The 26,450-nt window shown below is 53.6% G+C and overlaps 1 protein-coding gene across 7 annotated transcripts in view; it reads left to right on the top strand.

Annotated features, from left to right (window-relative positions):
• The window catches only part of DLGAP4 (DLG associated protein 4), a 189,482-nt gene that overhangs the window by 150,861 nt on the left and 12,171 nt on the right, over positions 1–26,450 (top strand). The window lies entirely within an intron of this gene.

The raw sequence follows: 26,450 nt of genomic DNA, 5'->3' as shown, positions 1-26,450 counted from the left end.
GATAAACACATAAATGGCAGGCAGCCCAACACCTGCAGCTACTGGTGTGCTGCTTCACTTGAGCCCTGTTAGCAAACACTTGTGACGCCGAGATCCCCAGTACCCCCTGGGCTGCATTCCAGTCGCAGCGTGACGGGCTCGGTGCTGCGTGTGGCTGGTAACAGGTACGCTGAGCTTGTCTGGCCAGCGCTGACATCGGTCAGAAAAGCTGACGTATCGCCAGGGTGGCGGTTTGAGGAGCTGCTTGGGGTCTTCTGCTGTTCCAGCACTTCTGAGACCGCTGTTTCCACCGTGGGGATGCTCAAGCATGTGGTGGGGTAGCTGGGCTGCTGAGAGCTGTGCCCACAGAGGTCCCTTCCAACCCCTACTATTCTGTGATTCTGTGAAAGCCGGCAGGATTTGACTTGTGTGCCCTCACGTATGAGCTCGGTGGAGATGGTAGCACAGCAGAGAACTGGGCTGCTTCCTTGGCTTAATTCTGCTCTTTGCCAAAACGCTGGGAACTTTCTTCTTATTTCCTGAAATGCCATGACTGCAAAGACTGAGTGTGAGGATGTGTTCTGCTCCCTACAATCTCTTCCGTGCATTTGTCCCCAGCATTATCCCTTTTCTTGTACAGCGTCTGGCTGAGAGCCTGGCACAGTGTACTTGGTACTGGGTCTTGAGCTGCTACTCAAATATTAACTGATCTCCTCCTAATTAATGGGAGGCAGGATGGTCTTCGGTGCTGACCTGGCAAGCAGGTAGCTAATGCTTTCCAATTATTTGTCATTTCTCATAAAGGGGCTTTGTCATAGCTGTCACAGAAGCATCTTACCTGGAACATTCCTGTTTGTATCAGTCTGATATCGGGGAGGGGGTGTGTGCAGTATATTGGGAGCTCTGGGGCGAGGTTGGGGTGCTCTCATGCTGCTGGGCGCTGGCCCCTGCTGCTCAGCACCTGCACGCTCTGGCGTGGGCTGCTCCGAGTTGTAATCGGTCAGGGCTGGCACTTGCTCGTAAGCACGAGAGTCCATCTTCTCCTTTGTGCTTTGCTTGCTTTAAGCAGCCTTGCACGCAGACAAAAGGGATAAGATTTCATGTGTTATGGAAGCTGAAACAAGTTGGCTTTTCTGGTGTGAGAAATTCCTGGCTGTTTTCCTGAAAGCATCAAAACTGTTTTCCACAGATCTGCTGACAGACTCCTCTTCTTTTACTAATTTATCTTCTGAATTGCTGGGGTTTTGAGATGAAAGGCTAGAGCAGCTTATAGCATGAAGACAGTGGTTTTCACCTTGTCTGTTCCTTCAGAGCCCTTCAGAAGTGCCCTGTTCAGGGGGAAAATGTGACTGAAAGGCCAATTGCAGGTGAAACCTGGTAATTTGTAGTGCTATTGATCTTAAAATAGCTAGCTGTGTGGCCAAAGGTGCTAAAACCTGCTTTTTAGCCAACAATGGTTAAAAGCTGTAGAGGGTAGGAAATGTTTTAGTCCTCTCCTGACACTGGTCACATCTGTCCTGACTGGTACAAGGGCTGTGGAGCAGCCCATGCCAAGGCCACTTGACTGGCGGACTGCTCGCGCTGCGGTTACTGCAGAGGAGGCAATGCATGTGTAAAGGTCTGAGACTGAAATTTAGGACTACAGTTTGCAGACAGATGACATTCAGGAAGAGAGTTAAAAGCTCATCTACAAATTATGCATGGTTTAGCTATATTTTTAGCATGCTTTCAGGTTTCTGTGTGTGCGTAGAAAACTACCTCATCTATGGAAAGGGTGAGATGAAGTTTCCCTCAATACAGCAAAACAGCTAATTCCAAAGTATTTGGAGATTTCCATTAAAGGCGATGAAAAATTTGCTTCCTAGAAGGAAACTGGTCCTTCTGTCCTTACTCATGGGCTTGTCTGAACACAGTTAACCCTAACAAATTCCTTTACTACATGAGCAGGTTGCTGTGAAATTGCTTATTCTTTCACAATAATGCTCTGCGAGGAGTTCCTTATCCCCCAAGCTTGTTTATGCCCTAGGGGGTTAACTGGGGATAATTCTGTGGATGGGTCCATGGTCTGCTATTCTCAGTTGCTCTGTTCCTCTGCCAGTGATGACTTTTGGCAGATTTGAATGTGGAGTATACCTCAGGTAATCTGACCACCACATAATCTCCAATGCTAGGTTCTGAAGAATCCATTATCTGTAGTGAGTTTGTTGGAAGACGCGGTGTAGGCTGCTTTTGTACCCCTGTCTTTCAAAAATATGAAGAACCTGGCTGAATTAATGGTCCCCTGTATGGGAGCCTGGAAGCTCCTCTTCTTTGCCTGTTGCTTCTCACAGGTAACTCTTGCTGGTGAGGAATGGGGCCATCCAGCTCTGGAATGGGCTGAACAGGAGCAGCAGGCAGGAGTGACAGGTCTCTGGGCATTGCTTGCTTTCTGCTTGGTTCTTCCATGGCTGCTGCTACAAAGCTGAAGGAAAACTAGGTCAGTGGTGTGCTACTTTGGGAAGGAAGAGGTCAGCAGGGGAGAGGCAGGGACACCCTGCTGTGTTGCAGCTCTGCAAACACCAGTGCACCAGGCTTCCTCGCTCCTGGTCTGCAGCCTCTTTCTTCCTTCCCCTTCTTCCTGACCACTTTGGACTCCAGTACCGATGCTTTAACCTTGCAATTACATTGTACGATAGCCTCCTCCCCGTGCCAAAGCCCTGCCCTCGGTACTTGCAGGCTTCTTGAATCCCTCAGACTGGCTTGGCTGGCGTCTCTGATGATGCACTTGCAGAAGGGAAAGCTGAGGTGCTAGCCAAGGTAGGCTGAGTACCTGAGAACAGACACATAAAACCTAATATCCTGCAAATTAACAGGTTCTGCTACTGAGTTCTCTGAAATACAGACCTAAGGGCACATACCTGTCATTCAAACAAGTTTTACAAGATATCTTTGTAGCAGATGGACATTGCTTATCACCCCACAGCTGACCAAACTTAAAAGGGAAAACTGAGTGGGCACTGACAATTTTTGCAGAGTAACTCTGCAAAATGTTTCCGCTATGTTAAGGGAAATGGCATTCCTGCCCGAAAGATAAGGCAGTGAAAATTACTGCAAGTTTGTCTGGGCGTCTGTCCAGCACTGAAGTTTCAGGCATTCTTTCAGCAGCAGTTGGCTAAAGACTGTGACACCAAGTGCCTGTTCAGATCGTGAGTCAACAGATTGCATGCTGCGAGCCAGGACCTGGAGATGAAAATCTCGTTGTCGTATGTGATATCTGATAGACTTCGAAACTAGAGCTGCCTGATCCTGTAGCAGCAACAGCCGTGTACACTTGTTCAAAGGTAAACAGAGCTCCTGCAAACATCACCCAGAGATGGAGATTAACAAAATGTGGATTTGTGCTCAAAGCAAACTGTTGGAGAGAACAGCAGATGATGCAGAGCTGGCAGGTGCTCTTAAGTAACTTCAGTTTTAGCCACCTGCTTACGAAGGTCGGGAAGCCTCAGGTTCCCATCTGGCTAAGCTGCCATGCTCCAGAAGGATGGTATAGGACTTTTTTCTTGGTGTCTCTTCACCTCTGAGTAACAGCTGGTCAGCGAATGGCAAAAGAGAAGAGTCCTTCCCCTTTGCTTTAAAGAAAAAGGCGTTTGCTCTTTCAGTCTTGCCCATTCTTTTCTAACCCCTCAGCAGCAGGAAAACACCTTAGTGAACCAAGGTCTGCGCTTGCCTGGGCTCCTTACACTCGGGCTGAGCACCGCTTACTAATGCGGTGTCATGTGCAGGGCAAAGTGGACAAGGGTGGCACTTGGCTGCTCTCGGTCTTAACGGTCTCCTTGTCTAGCCAGTAGTGAGATTCCAAGGGTGTGAATCACTTCTGTGTCAGTGGTATTTGTGTGTTTTAGGCAGACTTGCTGCGCTGTGGTTTGTGCAACACTGAGGGCTTTAAGGAAGGAGGGGGAGCATCGCTGGATAATACTGTCAGATGCTTTTCTTGATCTGAACTCCTCCTGGTGCTGAAAGCTGAACTGTCAGTTTAGCTTCAGCAGTGTCAAGACTGGCTGGTGCTTAATCCTGTTTGCGGGATTGCAAGAGGCTTGTGAACAGCCAGTAAGTGTGAAAGCCTGAGCCCCTGGCCCCAGAGGCAGAGTAACCCCCCACGGTGTGTGTTCCCTGAGCCACAACTCGTGCTGAAGCCCTTGCCCAGGTTTTCCAAGTCCTGTGAGGTTTGTGTGGAGAGTGACTGCATGCAGGAGGACGCTGGTCTGTGCTGGTTTAGGCCGTCCCTGTGCCTGCTGTGCTGTGGCATGGGCAGACCTATGGCCAAGTGCTCTGCTCTCCGAGTTACGAACAGCCTTTCCTGTTTGGTGGGGCAGTGGGTGCTGTTCAATCAGCCTCTTGTTCTGAGGCTCTCCCAGCCTGTTCGTCCGTGCTGCAGCTGACTCCTGCCGAGTGGATGACCACCATTCAGCACTGCTCGTGATGGAGCGTGGCTGCTCACGGCTGCGTTGGCCTCGGAGTTTGTCTTGTGTAGCGCGTCGAGGTCCAGTGCGCTGGGTTGGAGCCCCTCGTGCTGAGAGGCACTGACTGCAGTTCTTGGCTCTGTGGGCTGGGTCTTTGGTTGCTGGTTTTCTGCGTCTCTGACTGGTGAAGATCAGAGCTGGGGTTTTCGTGTAGCTGCAGTTAGAAACGTAGGAAGGAAATAGTCCAGCAGTACCTGCTGGAGGGGGAACTGCGTGTTCTGCAGTGGAACTTGTGCACATGGGAACTCTGGTCTCGCTGCACAGTTTCTGCATGCTCCAGTATCTAAAAACTAAAGATAGATAATTCCTTTTTCCTCTTATGGGTGAGATTTGTGAATAAATTTCTTAGCTGGCTTTATGGTGAAGTCTCGCTGATAAAACAAGTGAGTGACTTTCCTTAGTAAGGAGTCACTGATTAGGAGGTCGAATTTTTCTAGTATCGATAAATACGTCCAAAAAGCAAGATGCTGAACACACCTGAAATGGTCCTTGATGGCCTCTTAGGTACTGGGGCGTAAAAATCTGGGCCAGTGTTCTCAAAGATACTGGAAACTGCGGATTTCCAGGTGCTGCGGTTCCAGCTCTGCACATGCTCCTTAGAACGCAGTTGCTTGACTGCGTGTTGAGGTGGGGGTGGTGTTCCTTGCCCCGAGAGGCAGCGAGCGCTTGTTGCTGACCTTGGTGGGCTGCACAGCCGTCTGCAGCACTCAGAGCAGGAAGGGGAACAGGGATGGGAAGGGGGACATTGGGGTCATCTCAGCGTAGGGAAACAGGCTTAGTTGTGGCCTGGGGGTTTTTTGAAGTGTAATCTCCCTCGAGTTTCAGGTTGTGCCTTCTGTTTTGCTCTTGGGTTCAGTTTGTTGTCTTGCCTGGCTCCTTCAGAGACCCAACAGGTCAACCTCCCTCTCTGTTCAGGGGCTCAACGCTCCAAATGACAGTGGGACATCGCAGGGTGGAGCCTGGCTTACCACCCCCCCGACCAGGCTGGTTGCTCTGGGGCTTCAGGGGCCATCCTTGTTCCGCCGTTGCTCTTTGCACCGTGTTGCTCTCACACACAGACCTAACAGAAGCTGATGGCTCTTCTGGTACTAATGCACAGAGGATACACCTTGTATCCATGAAATCTAAAGGGAGTGTCAAATAACTTCAATATTTTGAAGCTTCTTGCATCTAATGTGCAAGAACCAAAGCCCAAGGCAGATTAGTTTGTTTTGGCAGGGGCTGCTGAATTAAACCATAATGCGGTTCCCTCCTTGGGTTCCTGAGAGCGTTCTCTGATAACGTTCTGGACTTGGGAACTGCGAGATCATTTGCTTACCAGAACTGATCTCTAGCTTTAAATGCTGTTATGCTTTTCTCTGTGTTCAGAGGGCTACATGCAGCATGAGGAGGGCTACTGCTGCAATCTGGCTGGACAGGCAAAGGAGAGAACATCCTAGAATGTAACAGAATGTACCTTCCTGATGAAAAAAGCAGTAATCTGGTAACGCAAGGCTTGCAGTGACTGTGTGAATTCATGCTGTGTTAAAATTTCCCTTAAATCATGCTTGTTCAAGATCCCTGCAGAAGCGAGCAAAGAGAAAAGAACTGGCTGGAGTCCTTAAGGCAATAAATTGGAGGGTAGTTTTAGTTTGGATGGTGGTACTCAACTTCCCAAGGCGTTTGTGACTGCTGCTTGGAACTGTGTGTGCGCGTACGCACCTGAGTGTCTGCGGAGCTTGGGTGTAGCGGTGCTTTTGCGTGAAACTTAGCAGCCCGTCCAAAACACTTCAAATGGTCGTATATGGGCGCTTCCTCCTGTGCTGCCATAGCATGTGGACTCTCTTCTTTAATTTAGAGCAGGGAACGCTTCTAGAACTGTCACTGAAACCGAGCGGTCCTGGGGGAGAGCCTGTGCTGTCCCAGGGGGCCGTGTGTCCTGCCGGACAGCAGTTCTGGAGGGTGTGCTGTATTTCAGTTCGATATCGTAGAATCATTAAGGTTGGAAAAGCCCTCTAAGATCGAGTCCAACCATCCACCCAACACTACCATTCCTACTAAACCATATCCTGAAGTGCCACATCTACACGTTTTTAAAAAACCTCCAGGGATGGGGACTCCACCACCTCCTTGGGCAGCCTGGGCCAACGCCTGACCACTCTTCCCAATATCCAACCTGAACCTCCCCTGACACAACCTGAGGCCATCGCCTCTCGTCCTGTCGCTGGTTACTGGGGAGCAGAGACCAACCCCCCCTCCCTGCACCCTCCTGTCAGGAGCTGCAGAGAGCGAGAAGGTCCCCCCTCAGCCTCCTCTTCTCCAGCCTGAGCAGCCCCAGCTCCCTCAGCCACTCCTCATGGGACTTGTTCTCCAGCCCCTCCCCAGCCTCGCTGCCCTTCTCTGGACACGCTCCAGCCCCTCAGTGTCCGTCTTGGAGTGAGGGGCCCAGAACTGAGCACAGCACTCGAGGTGCGGCCTCAGCAGTGCCAGCACAGGGGCCCAATCCCTGCCCTGCTCCTGCTGGCCATATGATCCTGGCTCTCAGGAGAGGTGGTACTTAATTTAAGAGAGTACCAATATTTGTATTGCAAATTGCTAAGTGCTTGGTTGGCTGACCCAGTGAAACCACAGATTACGTGGCTGTTCTGTCCTCTGTTTCCTCAGCTGAGTGCTCACAAGCCTGGGGTCCCGCAGCGGCAGCCCCCAGCCCACCAGCTCTGTGGCTGGGCTGCGCGCGAGCCCCCAGCGCGTGGCCACGGGCAGGGCCGGGGCTGCTCCGCACCGGGCGTGCGGGGAGTGGTGACCTGCTGCGAGGGGACGGCGGGAGGAGAAGGCCTTTGGCTCTCTGGCCTGCTTCTGCAGCCCTGCTTCGTCTCTTCCCAGCTCTGAGCTCTGCTCTCGTGTCGCAGTGGGGAGCGTGACCGCAGTTTGACTGAGTTAATATTCTCTGTGCCGCCTGTCTTAATGCTGTGCTGCTGTAGTCAGCGTTTCCTTTGATCTCGCAGGTGTCCATCGAGGTCTTCTGTCCATAGGTCCCATACACACGAGTGCTTGCCACGCTGACTTACGCAGCAGACCCTGCCTTTAACGTTGCTCAAATTCCTTGTTTTCATGTCTCGCTGTTCGGTGCCCGAGCAGGCTGCGTGCAGCTTTTTAAAGCACTCAGGGTAGTGACTCCCTGGTGTGAAGCCTGCCAGGGCAGAGAGATGGTACTGAAACAGGTAGGCTGTCCTGGCACAGACTGCGGCGAAGCGGTGGCCTGCCGTGTGTGTGAGGGACTCACTGCTGTCACTACACCCTTTCCCCAAGGAGAAGGCATCCCTGCAGCGGGGAGCAGGAGGCCCGGCTTGCACCAGGCGCTGTAGCGGTTGAGTCAGATCTCTTGTCAATTAATGTAATTAACAGTTAGCTGCAGAAGTACCTCCTCTAGCTGTCCTCATGGTTGTTCTTAATGGCTGGACTAGGAGGGGACAGTCCCGTGGTACCCAAGGGAGATGGCACTTCACGAGCTCTTCTCCCAAGTTTCTTGCAGCAGAAGATGCTGATGTTGCAGACTCGTGGAAATTTACTGATGGAGGTGATGCAAGCTGCTCAAAGCTTGCAGTTAAATAACCCTGCGAGTGCTGCTGCTCCCTCCCCGAGCTACTCATACTGGTGTTCCCACGGTTAGATAACTGGCCGTGCATCTGTTTACAGAACGGTATCCAAAATAACTTGTTACTGTGGTGTTTCCTCAGCTGTATTGTGCATCTTGGCTACAGCTAGAAAAGTAGAAGAACCATATCTGTTGCTGAAAGGGGGTTGGACTTTTTTCCCTATCACTGCTTTAATGCAAAGTTGTTTTCACCATCTCAGGACTTTGGCTGCTGGGTATGAAGCTCGTCTGCTGTCATCTCATAGACATCCTAGGTCTCCTGGATGTTTGGGCCAGCAATAGAAACAGAGCAGCTTTACATCCCTGTCTGAAGACCAGATTCATTCTTGTTCTGATGATCGTGCTGGAGACGCTCGCCCTGGCACGCGGCGAATTGTTGCTTCTGTGGGCAGGGCTGGCGCAGCTGCTCCTTGGCAGCCTCCCTGGAAGTCAGCAAGGACAAGCCTTGTGCCTTGGGCCGGGACTCGGCTGTTCGTTGGAGCAGCGGGCCCTGAGACAGCCCCGCACGTGGGGTGCTGCGCGGCAGCAGCCGCTGGGGCCCCCCGCCTTCCTGGGAACGTGGCAGCCCCCTCTGCCCGGGGTTAACGCCCAGTGGGAGCTGGACCAGCAGGAGAGCTTCCAGCTCTTCACAAGGCTTGCATCATCAGCAGACAAGAGAAACCAGACGCTTAAAAATTAAAGGCGCATATTTGGTGTTGTTCCACCTCTTCACGTGCCACAGGACAGTTAATTTGTTGTCAAAAGCACTTCTGGTTGATTTTGGCCTTTGAAAGGCTGTTGGGGGATAAAGGCGATTTTTCTCTTGCTGTCGTATAGTGACAGCTGAGAACGTGGTGGTTTCTTTAGGTATATTGAGGAGGAAAATTAATTTACAGCATGCACGCTGAGTCTCCATTAACCTGTGCTGTAACGAGAGCGGTTTCAGCACTCCCTTTTCTCAGCTTCTCGACAGCGCTTCTCCCTGCTGTACCGTTCGTGTACTGACAGCAGCTTTACAGTGTTTCCTGCCTGGCTGCCGGAAGCCGTACAGCGGAGACCCCTGGTAGAGTCACCCTCTTCTGCTGCCCTTCATCTAAACCCTGGCTGAGACTTCGGTGCAGCTTGCTTCTTCTGAGGGATGGACCTTTGTGGCATTTGGTTGCTCACTATGGTTATGAAGCGTCTTCAATCAGTGTGTCTGACTTAACTCTTCTGGCACGGCCTAGTTCCAAGACACTTGACTGGGTGTCTCTTCCTCTGGAAGTGGCTCTGGTCCATAAACAACCTGAACGTTTTCTTGAAAGCGCTTGCTAGGAGGATGTGGAAGAAGGGATCGGGTTGCTTTGTTTCCCAGTCTGGTATCAGACAGCAGGAGTGACCTCGAGCCACTCAAGTGCACTGTCCCCTTACAGGCAACGCTGGGGCTGCGGTGGCAGGTACATGCCGAGGTCTGTGCTTGGGCGCACGGCTGCGGTTCAGAGTGAAGTGACAAGGGCAGAGCAGTCTCCCTCTCTTGGAGGCACTGGTTCCTGGTGTGCCTTGCCAATATTCTGACTGGTGGAGGGTCCTTCTGGCAAGTGAACCCCTGGAGCAGATAGCTGGAGACCTGCTGCTGCATGAGCTCTCCCTGGCCCCAGCCTTACCGTGCCGCACAAAGGTTGCTCTAGGTTTGTGTCTGCATGATCATGGTTTGGTTAGTTTTGTCTGGTGGTTCTTGTTTTGCAAGGTCACTTAAGGTGAGAGCACTTGCTGGACTAACCCCCGAGTAGCTGACGCGGTGTCAGTCGGTACGGGGTAGCCGGTGTAGCCCCGTTCGCAGCGATCCCTTGGAGCTGAACACAGCAAAGGCTGAGTTGGTGACTGCCCTGGAAAGTGCTGCATCGGAAGCTCGGCCTTCGTTTGGAAGGGTAAGCGGCTGTCACTGTGAATTTCATCCTACAGCTGGTCTTGGTGTTGGACAACTGGCGTGACAAGGAGTGGCTGCTTGAATGCAGTAATTCATTCCAAGTCTAAAATTGTTCCCTGGCCAAGTGCGGGGAGATGGCCAAGTGAAGAAATAACTCCAGCCCTGGGCAATCTTCAAGGTGTCTGGCTTGGCTGGGGTTTTCAGAGAAATGTAGAGGTAGGGTTTTTCACAAAGAGCCGATGACAACGCACTTGCCTTGGTGCCTGCGTGGGAGCAAGGTCGGGCCATCTCCAAACGCTGCTGTGAGCTTGGCTCCTTGCTGCCGGGAGCTGTTTGGGAAGTCCGAGCTGGTTCTCTCCAAAACCATCTCATCCTTGGTTGTGTGAGGAAGTGTCTGCAAGGAGCAGTTTGTTCAGCTTGTTCACTCCATCCTGCCCTTGCAGGAAGAGCTGCTTGGTCTTGTGCTTTAGAGTTGGCTTCACCTCTGGGCTGTAACAGCTGCCTGAATGCTCGGGCTTTGGGCAGGACTGGGGGGAAAGGGGAGAGACGGGCGTGGACGTGGTAGCAACAGTCCCAACACTGCCTGTGGAAACCTCTGCTCGTGTTCTCCACAGGACTGGCAGCACGGCTGTCTGGTTGGGTTGTGACTCTGAAGACCTCTAGCAAGAAGCCCCATAATTTCCTTTCCAGGAGTTGAGGCTGGGTGAGCTGCTGATAGCAGAAGCAGGGCCGTTCCCGCTGTAGCTGTTACATCAGTTTTGGTACTGGACTGAGGTTTTCAGAGTCCAGCAGATTCTGCATTTTTTTCCGCGGCCCCGCTGGAGTTACTGTTTAGCTTACGCTAGAACTGACAAAAGGCTTCTGAGCTTGTCTGAAGCAGGGGCTGTGCAATCCAAAAACCCCCGCTGATCTTTGTGCTGCCTGCTGTGAGTGCAGGTGCTCGAGGCAGCCCTGTGAAAGCGTTGTACGTGCTAGGGGGGAAGGCTGAAGACGAGCAGGAGAAGGCAGCACTGTGGATAGGCTTCTTTCAAGGCCGTTCTCCGCTGCGAAACAGGCCACTGTGGAAAGCCTGCTCGTGACACGTGCTTACAGGTCTTTACTGAAGAGTAGCTGGTGTGTGTCTTTCGGCAGTCTCTCCTGGAGGCTCATCCAGCTCTGGGAGACCAAGTGAACACTGTTTCAGCAAGGTCAGATAGCTGTGCTTTGGCAAGGAGTGGCTGCTCCCAGAAACACCTCTGGTAAACTATCTCTTGCTGGAATACAGTTTGAGTCGAGATCATTCTCATCACCTTCCTCAAGCTACTCTGTTACCTCCTTCCCGCCCTGCCGGACAAACCTCTTCCATTTAGTGTCGTGCAGCAGGCCAGGAAAAGCAGAAGTGCCAGTGCTGAAAGCTCTGCTCCATCTGCTTGTTGGTGTTTAGTGTTTGCACGTGGAGTCCTGGGAGGAAGCTGTTTGGAATATCCTGCAGAACAGCCCTAGGATTTCTGAGTCTGATTTGGGTGATGTTTGTCTTGTAGCTGGAGCTGTATGACTAGTAAGTCGAGAGGAGATCACTCATTCGGAAACAGGAATAAATATAAGCAAGGTGGGAAATTAAGCCAAGAAGTCTTCTGGCACATAGCTTTCAAGGCAGGAAAATAGTCTGCTCTGCAGTTGAGCAGGTTCCTGAAAGCATCAGGGGATGCTCTGGGGGCATTTAATACTTTTGCTGGATACTGGGTTCCACTGCGAACCCTGCTTGGAAGGCCAGGGAGTCATCGTGTCAAATACTGAATTCAGGACGGCAGGACAGAAAGGAGTCGGTCCTGAGAGTTTTGTGGCTGTGACAGCAGCACAACCAAGACAGTGCCTTTAGTTTTGTTGCCTGGAAACTGAATCTGTCAAATGAATGCGGTAGGGCCCTTCACTACCCTCTCGCTTGTGTCCCTTTTCTAGTCAGTAATCTTAGATCTTCAAAGTACCTTTATGGCAGGTTCTGCAAGCTGGAGGACCAGGAGAACGTGGGTGTGGGCAAACAGGTACTGCACGCGTGATTCCAGACCTTCTGCTACCCATATTTGTGGCTGAAAAGTGGTGGTCTGGGCTCTGAACTTGAAAGATGACAGGGACTCTTTGGGACTGGGAACTGGGAACTTGGCGTTTCGGAGCCTGCAGTGAAAGCAAACTGAGCTGTGAAGATGAAGACTTGTTGGCACCTGGAAGCTGTTTAGGTCACAGACCTTAGGGCCTCAGATGTGCTTGGAGAAGACTCGGTTCACGCTTGTGATTTGCTGTGCTCTTTCGTTTCAGAGCCTGCACAGTGGCTCCTTTGTCAAATGGCCCGCTTGATTCCCGAAATGAAGTATTCCAGAAAGAGCCGGGTTTTCTCTGGATACCCCCTTGGGAGGGAGAAGGGACCATTGTTCTGGAAGTGCCTGGGCTATTTGAAATTCTTAAGAAACCAAAGCTAGGGACTCTGGGCCTGTGGGCGAGCAGTGTGAGCAGCGTCACTGGGGAGGTGCCGGTCCTCTGCGTAGCTCTGCGCTTGGCTAGCGAGGAAGAAGAAAGTCGGCTCGGCTTTGCGGTGTACGTGGGTTAGTTCATATGGGAGCATTCAGAAATCCGAGCAGTGACAACAGCTATGCTTTCAAAAGCTTTCTGCTGCCCTGCCCAAAAGGACTGGGAGGTTGGAATACGTGCTTGGTTGCCTGCTCTGACTCTAAGGACTTACCTTGCCTCTTCAGATCAGACGAGAGGTTTGCAGCGTTGCCTGTCCTGCTTGGTGCAGCAGCTCACCGCTGTCACATTTAAGGCTGAGGAAGAGAGGAAGCAACCTGCTACAGCCTCTTCCGTGTTTGTTCATGTGATGTTTTTTTAATCTTATAACTAATGCCATGTTAAATTGTGAATTAGAATATGGAATAGCTTTCTCTGACATGCAAAGCTTGTCCTGTGCCTCAGCAGACAGAAGTTTCCCAGCAATTTTGACTTTGATTCTTCAGTATTAGCATAATGTTGCCACATCTTGGTTTGCACATACTTCAGGGAGGAAATAACTTCAATTGAATCTGAACTATTAAAACCTCTTGATGATTGTAGCTTTGAAGATGTAAATCTTGGGTGCTGGCTGCCTGACAGCAAATGTCCAAGTGGAATGAGTCTGGAGTAAGGGTTAGATTCTTTCCTAGGCCGGGTAAGCACAGGGAGATGAGGTTCAGCCTGATGCCTTCCCCGTCTCCCTTGCGCAGAGGCTGCTGCGTTGTTGTCTCCTCATCTGCTGACACATGTGTGTTCTCTGGCCCTGTGGCTGCAGGGTGTGGTTTGTTTTTAGCTTACAAAGAATTTCTAGTCATCTGGGCGTGGGGAGGGTTTTCCATAATGTTCTGGCAAAACCACCTCTGCTGCTCCTGGTGGCATCGCTGAATGCTTTCCCTTGCCTGAAACAGCTGCAACCTTGTCCTGTGGGAGAGAGGTTAGAATTCCAAGGGGGAATGGCAGATGCCAGCAATTCCCTGTCTGAATCAGGTAAAATTTGGGGTACAGTAACCAAAAACTGTGATGAAAATCTTGATGCTGAGTAAAGTGATGGAGAAATTAGTTCTTCTCTTTGCCTTGAGGTTTTTCGGCAGCAATGGTGGCGATTTCTCGATCTTCTAGGCAGGCTGGAGAATTGCTGGCTGCTCCTGTTCTTGGGGATGAAGCAATCCCCGAGGAGCCCCATTTATATTAGGGAGAACACCCGCGCAGCCCTGTTCCTGTTACCGCAGTCTGTGTTGCCAAGCTGCTGGCTGCCATCCGCGCTTTCAGCACCCTCTTGGCCAGCTCTTCTGTGAACGGTGTCTCCATGGTACGCTGAAGATCGCGGCCACCCATGCCCGCCAGCAGACAGCCGTGGAGGCAGTGCGAGCACGCAGGGTTGCCTCAGCAGCTGTACGGTGCTTGTGAAAACCTGCCTGCCGCTCCCCGCGCGCCGTGGACCGAGCTGGCGTCGGTGGGCTCGGTTGCCCAGAAGCTCTAGGTGTGATTCTGCTGTACTGGAGCTCCTCGTGTTCCTGCAGCTGTGAAACGGTCCTGAACAACGTGAGGAGGGTTCCTGGTGGGCTGTGAGGATGAAAGGGAGGTATGTGGGGAAGTGCTGCAGAGTAACGGTGCTGTCTGTGCCGTGCTGGATGGACAGATTCCCCTTCCTGAGAGGGCAGGCGGTGCGTTGTTGTGCTGCTTTTGTGCTCGAGGTGCAGCCTGTTGCCTGTGCATTGGAAGCTTGCAGTGTGGCTCCTTTGACACGTGAGCAAATGCTTGGGAATGACTTGATTTTGTGTTTTAGCGGTCAGCATATCCTAAAATAGGAAGTTTGAGCTGTTGAGCTTTGACACAGGCAAGAACAGACTTGGTTTGCCAAGTGGTGCTGCGTGGTTTCTCGCCGTATATTTTTTAGACTGGGTGTGACTTTGAGGAGGTGTGTTAAGATTGCCTGGACTTCTGCAGTGGCAGAGAAGTGAGTTAAAAGCTGCTCCATCCGCCATCCTCCGAGGGATGTGGCATTGCATGAAGTGAAGTGATGGCAAATGGAAAGGGTGTTTCATGCAGTGCATAATTAGCTGGTGGAACTTACTTCTGCAGGATATTCTAGAAACTGCTAGCTTGGAGAAATCCAAGACCTGCCTAATTAAACTAGCTTTCCTAAACACTTAGAAGATTAGTGCTAATACCCTCAGTGCACTTAGAAGTGGCTACAGGAGTGGATAAATGGAGGGTTCTCAGTCATTCCTTACATTAGTGTCTCCTGTAAGCAGCCTGCGACATGGTGGCCCTGGCTAATTCATGTCTGGGTCACATTTATGCCCTAAATTCATGTGTGTGCTGCCATAATGGTAAGCAAAGCTTGCAGAAAGAGTGGAGAAGAGTACAGAGACTGCTCACTATTGGGTGACAGCAATACTGTGGCAGCCAGTTCAGACCAGGGCTCCCTTCACTGCCTCTGTGCCAGTTACCCACGGGCCTGGACGCCCTGCACAGTTCTTGCTCTTCACAAGGCCTTTTCCGTATGAACACCTGGGGCTGCAGAGCCAAAACTGGCCCGGACAAAAACCCTCCGCGTGCAGTCAGCAGTAGGAGGCTCCCCAGCCGCTTAGCGAACGCACCGTTGTTTCAAGACCACCACAGTATGTGCTTAACAGCGAGGAGGAGTGGGGTCTGCAGTGAGTGCTATTCCTGAAAAATACTACCTGGAATGCACATCTCTGGATACCTTCAGCTGCTGTTTCTCCCTCCTGTTCTGCTAGCGGATCAGCCTTGGCTCTCTAGGCTCCTGGCTGACGGCGTCCGAGCTGCCCCGAGCGCTGGGTTTGCTGCGGCGCTGACCGCCAGCGCGTGGTCAGAGTCCACTGGACAGTCCCTTGTGCTGGGACTGCTGCTGCTGCCCGGTTACCTTCGTTTGCCACACCTGGGAGAGTGGCTCTCCGGATCGGGAGGGTGGAGGGGGTGATGCTCGGCGCGTCAGGATTAGCAAGAAGGGGTGTTGCTCTCCTGCTGTGGCAGCATCCTTCAGTGCAGCTTGCCACACTGTCTGAGGAGCTTTTGGTCCATATACTGCTGAAGTGGTGCTCGTATCTCCTGGAGCCCTGCGAGCTGTGGTGTGCTGAGCTGCAGCCCGGGCTGTGCCCTGGGTGGGCTCTGCAGGGTGGCGCGTGTGAGCCCCGCTTTCTCTTACCCGATGTGAGGTCTGGCACTGGCTGCGGGGAGGTCCGCGTGGCCTGTCCCGATGGCAGGGTCTGGTGGAAATGTCTGCTGTCTAGACACCCTCTGCCTCTGTGGCACGGGTGGTTCAGAGCTCAGCCCCTTCCTGACAGCTCTCTGGAGAGGCCTCGCTGCCGTGTTGCCCACATGCGTAGGCAGGATGTCGGCCTTCTCCAGGAGCAGGGAGAGCAGCGGCGTGGGTTCCCTGTGATTGTCGCTGTATACACAGAAAGGCTCCAGCCTCCTCCCAGCCAGCCCCCTCCCAGGGATCCTCGCTCTGCCATGGCCAGGGTCTCGCGTCCTCCGCTGTGCCCGCCATGACCCACGCCTGGGTCGGAGCCAGCTGTGCGGGGAAGAATCCGCGGGCGAGGAGGGGGCTCGAGGGGAGCTGCCTGTGCAGCCGTGTAGTGAACGGTCTGCTGGGTGATGCTGCGAGTCCTGCCGGGTCTGCCCTCAGCCTTGGCACCGATCACAGATTCACAGCATGGCAGGGGTTGGCAGGGCCCTCTGTGGGTCACCCAGCCCAACCCCCTGCCCAAGCAGGGTCACCCAGAGCAGGCTGCACAGGACCTTGTCCAGGCGGGGCTGGAATATCTCCAGAGAAGGAGACTCCACAGCCTCCCTGGGCAGCCTGGGCCAGGGCTCCGTCACCCTCAGAGGGAAGAAGTTCTTCCTCGTGTTCAGCTGGAGCTTCCTCTGCCCCAGTTTGTGCCCGTTGCCCCTTGTCCTGTCACTGGGCACCACTGAAAAGAGTCTGGCCCCGTCCTCCTGACCCCCACCCTGCAGATATTTAGAGGCATTTCTAAGGTCCCCTCTCAGCCTTCTCTTCTCCAGGCTGAACAAGCCCAGCTCCCTCAGCCTCTCCTCACAGGAGAGATGCTCCAGTCCCCTCATCATCCTCGCAGCCCTCCGCTGGACTCTCTCCAGCAGCTCCTCATCTTTCTTGAACTGGGGAGCCCAGAACTGGACACAGGACTCCAGATGGGGCCTCACCAGGGCAGAGCAGAGGGGGAGAACCTCCCTCGACCTGCTGGCCACACTCCTCTTGATGCACCCCAGGATCCCATTGGCCTTCTTGGTACCCAGGGCACACTGCTGGCTCATGGTCAACCTGTTGTCCACCAGGACACCCAGGTCCATCTCTACAGAGCTGCAAAACCTGTCGCCCCACTTGGGTTTTCTCACCTGCTACCCTGAGTCCCCTGGACAAAGGCCAGCAGGACGAGATGGCATGTCTGAATGTGGCTTAGAGCCAAGCTGGACCCCTGTTGCTGAGACCTTTCCACACTTTCAAAAACCTGCCGTGGGGTTAGGGTTGTGCTGGCACTTCCCCGATAGCCTCTGCCTGCTGTTGTGTCCACGGGGGTGCTGGGTGGCTGGGGGCTTGGCTGGGGAATGGTTGCACGTGGTCACGGGGAGGAGGCAGCTCCGTCTTCAGGCCTGCCTGTCTAGGCTCATGGAAGGAGGCTTGGCTGGTCTGGTGGCTCTGCAGCCCTGGTTGGTGTAGCTGTGTCCACGGGGTCTGCTGGGGCCGAGGCAAGATCTGGTGGCAGAAGGAATCGGTCGGTGTCTGTGTCACTGCCCAACCTGCGCAAGACAAGCTGGCAGGATGGGTGCTGGGGACTCTGCTGCTGTGATGGCTGCTTGCTGGGAGCAGGGCCCTGGCCTCAGAGCCTGGTCTTGTGGAGGCTGCAGGAGTGTGGATGATCAGCAGAGATGCCAGGCCTTTGGGCTTGGGTTCCCTTTAGCTGTGGTGCTTCACATCTCTTGGTGTATGAAGCTCATTAAGCATTAGCCCTCATTAGTGAGGGTGTTGAGAGGATGAGTGTGACCCGAGTCCCAGTACAGAGCAAAGGCACACTGAACTGGTGGACCATTCCCTTCACTTCACCCCCTTTGTGGAAAAATGCGTGTGCCACCACTACATGGGTAAGAGGCAAGGGGCCCTGTCCTGGGATCAGGCACCCTGCCCCGTCAGAGCTGCGGTTCTGCGCCTCCTGGGGCTGTGCTCATGGCTTTTCTCTTCCTGGTGACCTCCTGAGGCAGGAGGGGTGGCTTTGAGGGTCTTGGTTCTTGTTAATTCATAACATCTTGGGCAGGGAGGGGAAGGGAATGCTCGCTTAAGCTACCGCCCTGTGCTAGTTGGACTGGAGACCTACCCAAATCCCACAGGACAGACGGACAGCTTGCTGGACGTGTGTCTGTGGAGCAGGGTGGAGTTGCCTATCACTGCTCCAACTTGCTTTAAAACCTGTGCTGAAAATTACTGTGGGGAGAAATTACAAGGTCTCCGCTGCTGCAGGCGGAAGCCCCGGTCCTGGCGGCTGCAGGTGGCTTTGGGCGTGCCCGTGGCCGCGCGCTCGGCAGCGTGGCTGTGTCCTGGCTGTCGGGCTGATGCTGTAGCAGCCTGCTGAAAGGGGGAGATGACAAATCGGTCAGAAGGCCAGCAGTGCAAGAATACCGTATTTTTAAACCCCAGCGTTCTTGGGCGGTGTCATCTGATGCTTCGTGCCTCTTTTACATTTGTGACCTTCTACAAGGGGCTTTTTAAAAATACAAAGCAAGCTGCCTTGCCTTCCCAGTGTAATAGTTTTCAATGTGTAAGTGCTTATGACAGTTTCTCTGCTCAAACATTGCTACAAATTCCAAATCAGAGCATCTCCAAGAAGCTCAAACTTCTGGTACGCTGTGAAATCCAAAGTCCTTCCTGTGAAGAGATCACAGCCCCCGTAGCTTTTCCTTCGCTGGTTAAACGTTCTGCTCCCCCCAAGCACAGGGCCTGGGTCTGTAACCAGAAGTGGCTGCTGACTCGTGCGGTGGCGAGTGGCCAGCACTGCTGCCCTTGCCCTCCCGCCTGCCCTGCGCCGTCCCCGCTGCACCCAGCGCTCGGTGCTGGGAACTGACGTGGCGGTTGTACCCTGAACAAACAGATCCCCTCAAGGCAGCTCCGTCATGGGTGACCGGAGAACACAGGTGGTTGTACAGAGTATTTTGTGGCGTATTTCTGGATGAAGGCTGTACTGTTAGTCTGAAAACACACAGCTGATGTTCAAGGAGAGCCCTTTGCAAGGGGGGGGTGCGTGTGTGTTTTGACTGCAACATTTGAGAGCTGCTCCCTGGAGTCTGAGGTCCTTTTGCTGCAGATTTGTCTAGTTCTTTTGTTTCAATAACATGCAGGAACTTACTGTACTTGGCAGTGGTCAAGCAAGTGCAGGGCAGTCCCTCATTTGTTTATAACAGGTAGAAGATGAATACATAAGTAATAAATACTGTGCTGCCAGCATAGCCTTAGAGATCTGCAAGGGTGCTGTGACCAAGGTGGGTGCTGAACCTGAACAGGAGCAGTGGCTGACAGATCTTCGGCAGCTCGGTGCCTGCTTGACCAGCGCTTGCCAGTGGTTTCCCAGCTGGGGAGGAAGGACCGATTTGCCAAGGTCTTCGTTTAATATTGTAGCCCTTGCAAACATGGAAGCACTTGCTGCTCAGGAGGAGGCAGTTGTGTTAGCTTCTCTGGCTGGGTTGTGGTGGGGCTTTAGGGAAGCAGGTGTTTCTCTTAAAGACAAGAAATAATTTCTCTGCTTTTTCTGCAGCGAAATGCCAGATAGCTGAAATGTAGCCTACGAACCTGGTGCAGGCTGCCCCAACAGGGAGCTGGGCTAGGGGTCGAGCGGGTCTGTGGGTTGGGTGGGGTGTGCTCGCAGAGGCAGCCGCTGCGCCTGGGTGGGCAGAATGGTGCTCAGGGGCATCTCCCCTCTCTGTGCTTGGCTCACGGGTGAGTTGATGCTGCTCACTTCAAGGAGAAACAGCTACTTGCTGTAGCTGGGGCAGGAAAAGTGGCCTGGGTACAGCTCCAGGGGAGGTCTCCCGTAGCTGCTGGTAGGAAGAGCTGTGGCTTGGTGGGCTTCCAGGGTGTGACCCCAAGCTGCTTCAGTGGGAGAGATGAGCCCGCTGCCCCCCATCTCTCCTTGGTCTCTGTTGCCGACCCACCTTCCCTCAGTGTAGCCCTTCGGTGTGCTCCCTGATCCTGCTTCTGGCCAGCAGTCCGGGGGGGCTGGTGTGAGGGGTGCCCCACTGCCTGCAGAGAGGGATGGGGGCAAAGAGCCCATGGCCTTGTTGTCTGTCCTGGAAACGGGCTCCTGTCTTCAGCTGGTCGTATGGGGGAGAAGCAACAGCCTGCAGGCAGTGGTGTGGCAGCGGTCCCCCTGTCCCAGCTGTCACTGCAGCCATGCCCAGGCAGGCTGCAGGGCTTGCTGCTCTACCCGCTGAGCTCTGCTGGGGCCAAAGGCTGAGCACGAGTAGGGCAATAACAAGGGCAATATAAGGTTGGATTTCTCCACCGGTTTCCTTCAGCACTGTTTGAGGTACTTCAGATGTCTGGAGCGGGAGCTGGGCTGTGGTGTGGCTGGGTTTAAGCAGGGCTGTAACGCAGAGGTGACGGTGCTTTTCCCCTGGTGCTGCTGCTTGGGAGGAGCACCTGGACCGTGCTCCATCCGACCTGCAAGCGTAGCCCGGCTTGTGTCTTGGCTCCGTGATGACAGCGAAACTGCAGGTACAGTGACTGCAAGCAAACAGCAGGTACCGTGAGCAAAGCTGGGGGCTGCGGGGAGCTGCTGAAGCGCTGGCCGTGTTCCTCTGGATCACTGGAGAGCTTCGGCGGGCGCTGCTGGGCTGGTCGCTCTGCGGGGCTCCGCAGAGGCAGCGTGCCGTGGGGACGGCGAGCTGGGCGAGCTGCTCGGCGGGGGTGCTGCTGCCGCTGGGGTGGGGACTGCGGCAGGAGAGTCCGCAGCCCGCCCCACGCTCCCCGGCTCAGCCATGGCCAGCAACGTGTTTCCCTGTCAGGTGCCTGTTTTCCTCTGTGTATTATCAAGGTGAGATTTTTTCTTTTTTCAAAGACCAGTACTACTAAGACTTAGGAAGGGAAGGCACTAAGGGAGTAGGTATTATAGCATTTCCATAAGCAGTCTCTGTAAACGAATGCAACCACTTAACTTTGCTTTCCAGGAGTGTGGTTTTGTTTAACCAGTGTAAGACTTCTTTTAAAATTTCCCCAGCACTCTAAAGACATTCATTCTTTCAGAGCAAGAGATGGCATCTTCACATGGTTTCCCCATCTTGCCTAGATGGAAATACTTTCCTGTGACTAATAAAATTTGGGTAGGTTTCTCATCTGTGCCTCTGCAGGTATCTTGACCTTCAATCTGTAGAATAGTCACACAGCTTCTCTACAGGCCAAATACAGATTTGAGGAGGTTTGTGTGCTGTGGCCATGGTTGTAAAGACTGGAAACACTTTATTTTGGCAGAAAAATGAGGTCTGAAGTGGTTGCTGTGAGCCATAAAAGCAATGAAGATCTGTATTGTCTTCAGTAGCAGTTGTAACTGGGGATCCTTTTTACTTGGACTCTCTACACATAAAACATCCTGCAGTTCATCATGGTTTCAACCTTGAAGTGTTCTTCCAGCTGATGGAAATCAGAGGTCAGGCTGCTTGGAATGTGGCTGTTCCAGTTCCCTTTGCTATTGAAAACTGCCTCTAAATGGAACTGTTCTACCTGTGAGACCCTGTGGCAAGTGCAAGCCTGAAGACATGCCACCGAAATAGCCGAGGGGATAACGCAGCTGGTGGTGGTTCTCATTTGCTGCAAGATTGTTGGGTTGTTTCATTTAAAAGACAAATGAGCTTGTCTTGTGGTAGGAGAGACTATTTCAGAGCATGTTGCTGTATGCATGAGGAAATGAGGTTGTTTCGTCGGATCTTCCCATGGAGGGAGGGTGCATGGAGTTGGAAAGCGGTAGTGGTCTGAGCCCTGCTAATATGTTTGAGGGCAGTCTAACTCGCCTTCCCAGCTGGCTGTGTTGTGGAGCCTTTGAGATAATTTAACAAAAATGAGGATGGCTTGAACAGGTCCTTGAAGTCACTTGAATGATTGGAAGTATCACCAGGCTGTGTTGGATCAGCAATAGCAACAAAATATCTGAGCACTTCATGCCAGACGCACACTTCAGGGCAATTATGCTCTTTAAATCTGAAACCAAATACTTTGGCTCTGATCTTGGCGGTGCTGCCAGGTACTGAGGAGGTGAGCACAGTCTGGTGGTGTTTGAACTGGGGCCTCTTAAGGCAGTGCTCTGTTTAATATTCTTTTATGACTCCTGTGTTTAGTCTTTCGAGACGCAAACGCCTGGCTCTCTGGAAGGAGAGGGTGAGGATCGCAGCGTGCCCAACGTGTTTGGGGGCCAGGAGGGCTCTCCGGGGTAAGGCTCTGAAAACACAGCTCTTCTGCCTGGGGCTCCGTCGGTGGGTATTGCCCAAGCCCCTGGGAGCAGCAGGTAGTGTCATGTGGAAGATGCTAATTTGGAAACATGCTGCTTTCTAAAAATAATTACACAAGGAAGGCTATAAACAGACATCCCTGCCCGCAAACATCAGTCATCCCCAGCACAGTTGTGATTTCTAACAGCTTGCTTAAATAAGCCTTAGAAGATCGCTTGGGCAGGAAGAGTGTAGTGCTGCAAAGCTGGAAGCTTAAGCAACGCTTCCACGGTCTCTTGTTCTTCGGCACCTTTGTGGAGTGTGGCTGATGGTCACGGGCAAACTTCGCTGATGGTGCCACGGAATAAGGTGTGTGCCTGCTCCAGTGCCCATGTGGAGTGTAGTTCCACGTTATAGCACGAGCTGATTTTAAAATACAGTAGGCTGTGACCTCAGCAACTCAAGAGCAGGTTCATACCCTGTTGAGCTGTAGCCCTGTGGAGGGGGTCAGTCAGCAACATCTCTCCTACAGAAATATCGGGATGCTCTTGGCTTCCTCGATATCTTATCTCTTCCCACAGATGCAGGAAACACCAAAACTTAGTTCGGAGTTGCGTTGAAGGAGAAGGGCAGACTGCTCCAGATGAGCTTACTCCAGCTTTTCCTTTTGAAACCTGTTTTGGTTAAGGTGTGGTTTCTGCGTGTGCCGCACAGTCAAAAGTCCCTGTTTGATGGCTGCAGAGGACTTCTGTGGGGTTAATTTGCAACTGCACTAATCAAAGCATCCACAGTTCTTCAGGGCTCCTGATCTTTTTGTGTTTCTTTCATTTGCAGTGTTGCTTAGAGCTGTAAACTTGTTTCCATAGCTCACATAGTCAGTCCTTTGACCACATGTACATTAACAGGGGCATTTTTTTTGTTGGTGCTACGTGATTCCCTTCTAACAAAATCTGTGATGCTCTTCAGCTCAGCTGGGTGGCATGAAGGGATCCCCTTCAAGGACCCAAGACAAGGGGATGCTGCAGTTTTCCCCTGTATACCATGCAGCACAAACAGTATTCATCCTGTCTGTTGGTAAGTGGAAGGATGAATTTGCATCTAGTTTATAGACCCTGAACGTCACTGATCTTCCCCGGGAAACTGCCCTGCCTTTCTGTGCGGATATGCTGCCCTCCCGTTGTTTTGTCTGGCTGCAGCGCTCGATATCAGATAGCGATTGATTTACTTTCCCCAATTACATGACAGCCCTGGGGGTGTAAGCAGCAGCTGGGAGGCTGGAGCTGTGCTCTGGTGAGCGTGCCAGCAGCCACCACCACCCCCCCGCACCTCTCCCATCGCCTGGGCTCGCCACGGGGCGCTGATCCGTGGCAGGGCAGCCGGGGCCACACTCCCTGGAGAAGAGCAGAGGCCGTGGGGAGATGAAGTATTTAGCTGGGGGGCCGTACAGAGATGCCTTCTCCGCTGCCAGCTTGGGTGGCTCTTGCTTGTTGTGGGCAATAGCAGCTGTAGCCCTGGGTACAGGCTTGGGACGGACCTTCTGGAGTGCAGCTCTGCGGAGAGGGACCTGGGTGTCCTGGTGGACGACAGGTTAACCATGAGCCAGCAGTGTGCCCTGGCTGCCAAGAAAGCCAATGGGATCCTGGGGTGCATCAAGAGGAGTGTGGCCAGCAGGTCGAGGGAGGTTCTCCTTCCCCTCTACACTGTGAGGCCCCATCTGGAGTCCTGTGTCCAGTTCTGGGCTCCCCAGTTCAAGAAAGATGAGGAGCTACTGGAGAGAGTCCAGCGGAGGGCTACGAGGATGAGGAGGGGACTGGAGCATCTCTCCTACGAGGAGAGGCTGAGGGAGCTGGGCTTGTTCAGCCTGGAGAAGAGAAGGCTGAGACGGGACCTAATAAATGCTTATAAATATCTGCAGGGTGGGGGTCAGGAGGACGGGGCTAGACTCTTTCCAGTGGTGCCCAGTGACAGGACAAGGGGCAGTGGGCACAAACTGAAGCAGAGGAAGCTCCAGCTGAACATGAGGAAGAACTTCTTCCCTCTGAGGGTGATGGAGCCCTGGCCCAGGCTGCCCAGGGAGGCTGTGGAGTCTCCTTCTCTGGAGGTATTCAAGACCCGCCTGGACAAGGTCCTGTGCAGCCTGCTCTGGGTGACCCTGCTTGGGCAGGGGGTTGGACTGGGTGACCCACAGAGGTCCCTTCCAACCCCTACTATTCTGTGATTCTGTGACAGCAGTGCTGTAGGTGACCCTGCTTCAGCAGGAGGGTTGGACTAGATGACCCACAGAGGTCCCTTCCAACCCCGACCATCTGTGATTCTGTAGCCACGGCTTATCAGCGGGTACTGCTGCGATTGCTCTGCTGGGGTGGGCTGTGCAAGACGGGCTGTAGGACTTGGCCCAGGAATTGCTGTGGCTATTCAAGATGGTGCTTTCTGGTCTGACAGCCCTGGCGGGGTGACTGTGTGGGCCCTCCTTGTCCATGGGGTGCTCGATGGCTTCCTCTCTGCGGCTGGGCCTGTGTGCCTGTGCGGCTCTGCTCCGGAGGGCAGCGAGGAGTGCGGGAGCAGCCGAAGACCTGGGCTGCTTTCACGTTCTCTGGTGCCTGCCTGCGGCTGGCCCTTCTCCGCGCTCCTCAGCGGTGGTGTGCTGCCAAGCCCATGTCGGATGCAGATGAACTGTTTTGGCAGGCACGCGAGAGGCCGTTCAGCTGCCCGGCCAGGGGAGCGTTCTGCGGCGGGGCAAAGCTCCCGTAGCTGCGCTCTGCGTGGGGTGGGCGTAGTCGGGATCTCTGCTGTAAGCGCAGAGCAGGTACACGTCTCTAACAAGGCAAGCTTTGACTCGACCAGATCTACGCTACACCTCGGGAAGCTGTTGGAGATGTCCGGCAGAGAACGTGGGAGAGGGAGGGAGTGATGGCGCGGTGACTGCTGCATTCGCACCTCCGTGCCCGCCGCTGTGCCGGCGGTTCGTGCGTTTGCACGGTGAACCAGCTCCCCTGGGCAAAGGGCAAGCCCTGCGGTGCAGCCCGAGCTGTGCTTGCACGAGGGGTGCCGTCTGATCTGGTACCTCTGAGAGGCACCCCAGGGGCAAGCTGCACTTGCTTGGAGATGCAAAACGCTGCGGAGCTGGTGCTGCTCGAGCATCTGCTGCAGGCCCTGGTGCAGGGGCTTCCACGCTGCGTGGGGAAGGTGACAGTGGGACTGCCGCGTCGGCAGCGAGTGCCCGTGCCCTGTTAGTCCTCCGCCAGTGATGCACTTGCCGTGTGGTCGCACACTGCTTGCATGACCAGAGAAGCCCTGGCCAAAGGATGTGTGTGGCTGTGCTTTGGCGTGTAAGCTCAACAAGTTGAAGCACTTGCATCTGACCTGTTAGGAAATTACTGTAGGTGGTTTTTAAAGTGCAGAAGAAGTTCCTGTGCCTGGCTGGAGACAGCAGCTGTGGGCTCAGGCTGCCCTAAGCAGTTTGTGTGGCACGTGCCAGCGTTGGGGACTGAGCAAGCGAAAAAATAACCCAGTCCCCAGACACAGTAGCCTGTTTCGGCTGTTTTACAGCTAGGGGGTTCCCTACGACGAGCCCCTCTTGCAGCCACGCAGGCTGTGTGTCGGAAGGTGCTGTGAGGGCTGGGGTGAGCTGGCAGGATAGATCCCACTCTCAGGCCCATCGGGATGCTGCTTGATTTGTGCTGGACTTGGTGTGCTGGGGCCCAGGGGAACTGGTGGGCGTTCTGTGCCTTCCTGAGCTGCTGGGCAGATTCCTGCTGACAGGCAGCTTGGTTGGCAGCCCTGTCGTAGGCTCCGTGGTTCTCCTGCGGCAGCAGCACTGCTGCAGCGCTCCTCGGCATCTTTGGGCATGGAAACACTTTTGGAAATACAGACCTCCTCCTCCTCCTCTGTAACTCCTCCCTTTTTAGTTCCTCCTTTGAAGTGGAGCTTTAACTGTTAATGTAGTAAATATTGGGATGTGTAAGTACTGTGAAGAAGGCGTATGGTGTAGATGTGCAGTTTCCCCGCAGGGAATACAGCTGGGCTCCCGGGGATGCTCGGGACCAGCTCTGGCCCCGCTGGAGACTGGGGCAGCCAGGACATCCCTCCTGGGTGCGTGGCGAGCATGGTCAGCCTCTGCTGCAGGAGAGGACCTGTCTGGGGAGGGGAAGGATGCTCATGTCACCTAAAACACCCCTTCCCATACCTGTAATCAATTCAAATCAGGTTCATTTGATACTTCTGTGTTAATCGTGCTAAAATTCTGCAGGGAACAAAAGGCACCCTGTGATGGGTTGAGCCAGAACTGGTTGTGTCCAGTTGCCCTGAAAGATGAAAACATCTGTTGAGTGCCCGTTGTGAGCTCCCCAGGGCATGCAGGCGGTGCAGACTGGGGGTGGAAGGAAGTGCTGGGAAGCAGCAGGTACCTCTGCCTGCCCGCGCGGTCCCCAGGCAGTCAAAGGATTCCTGACAGGGGACTGGTCTCTCATCTGGCACTAAATTC

Source organism: Opisthocomus hoazin, chromosome 18 (genome assembly GCF_030867145.1).
Source record: "Opisthocomus hoazin isolate bOpiHoa1 chromosome 18, bOpiHoa1.hap1, whole genome shotgun sequence".
In the NCBI taxonomy this organism is placed as follows: Eukaryota; Metazoa; Chordata; class Aves; order Opisthocomiformes; family Opisthocomidae; genus Opisthocomus; species Opisthocomus hoazin.
This window is presented reverse-complemented; position numbering and strand designations above follow the sequence as displayed.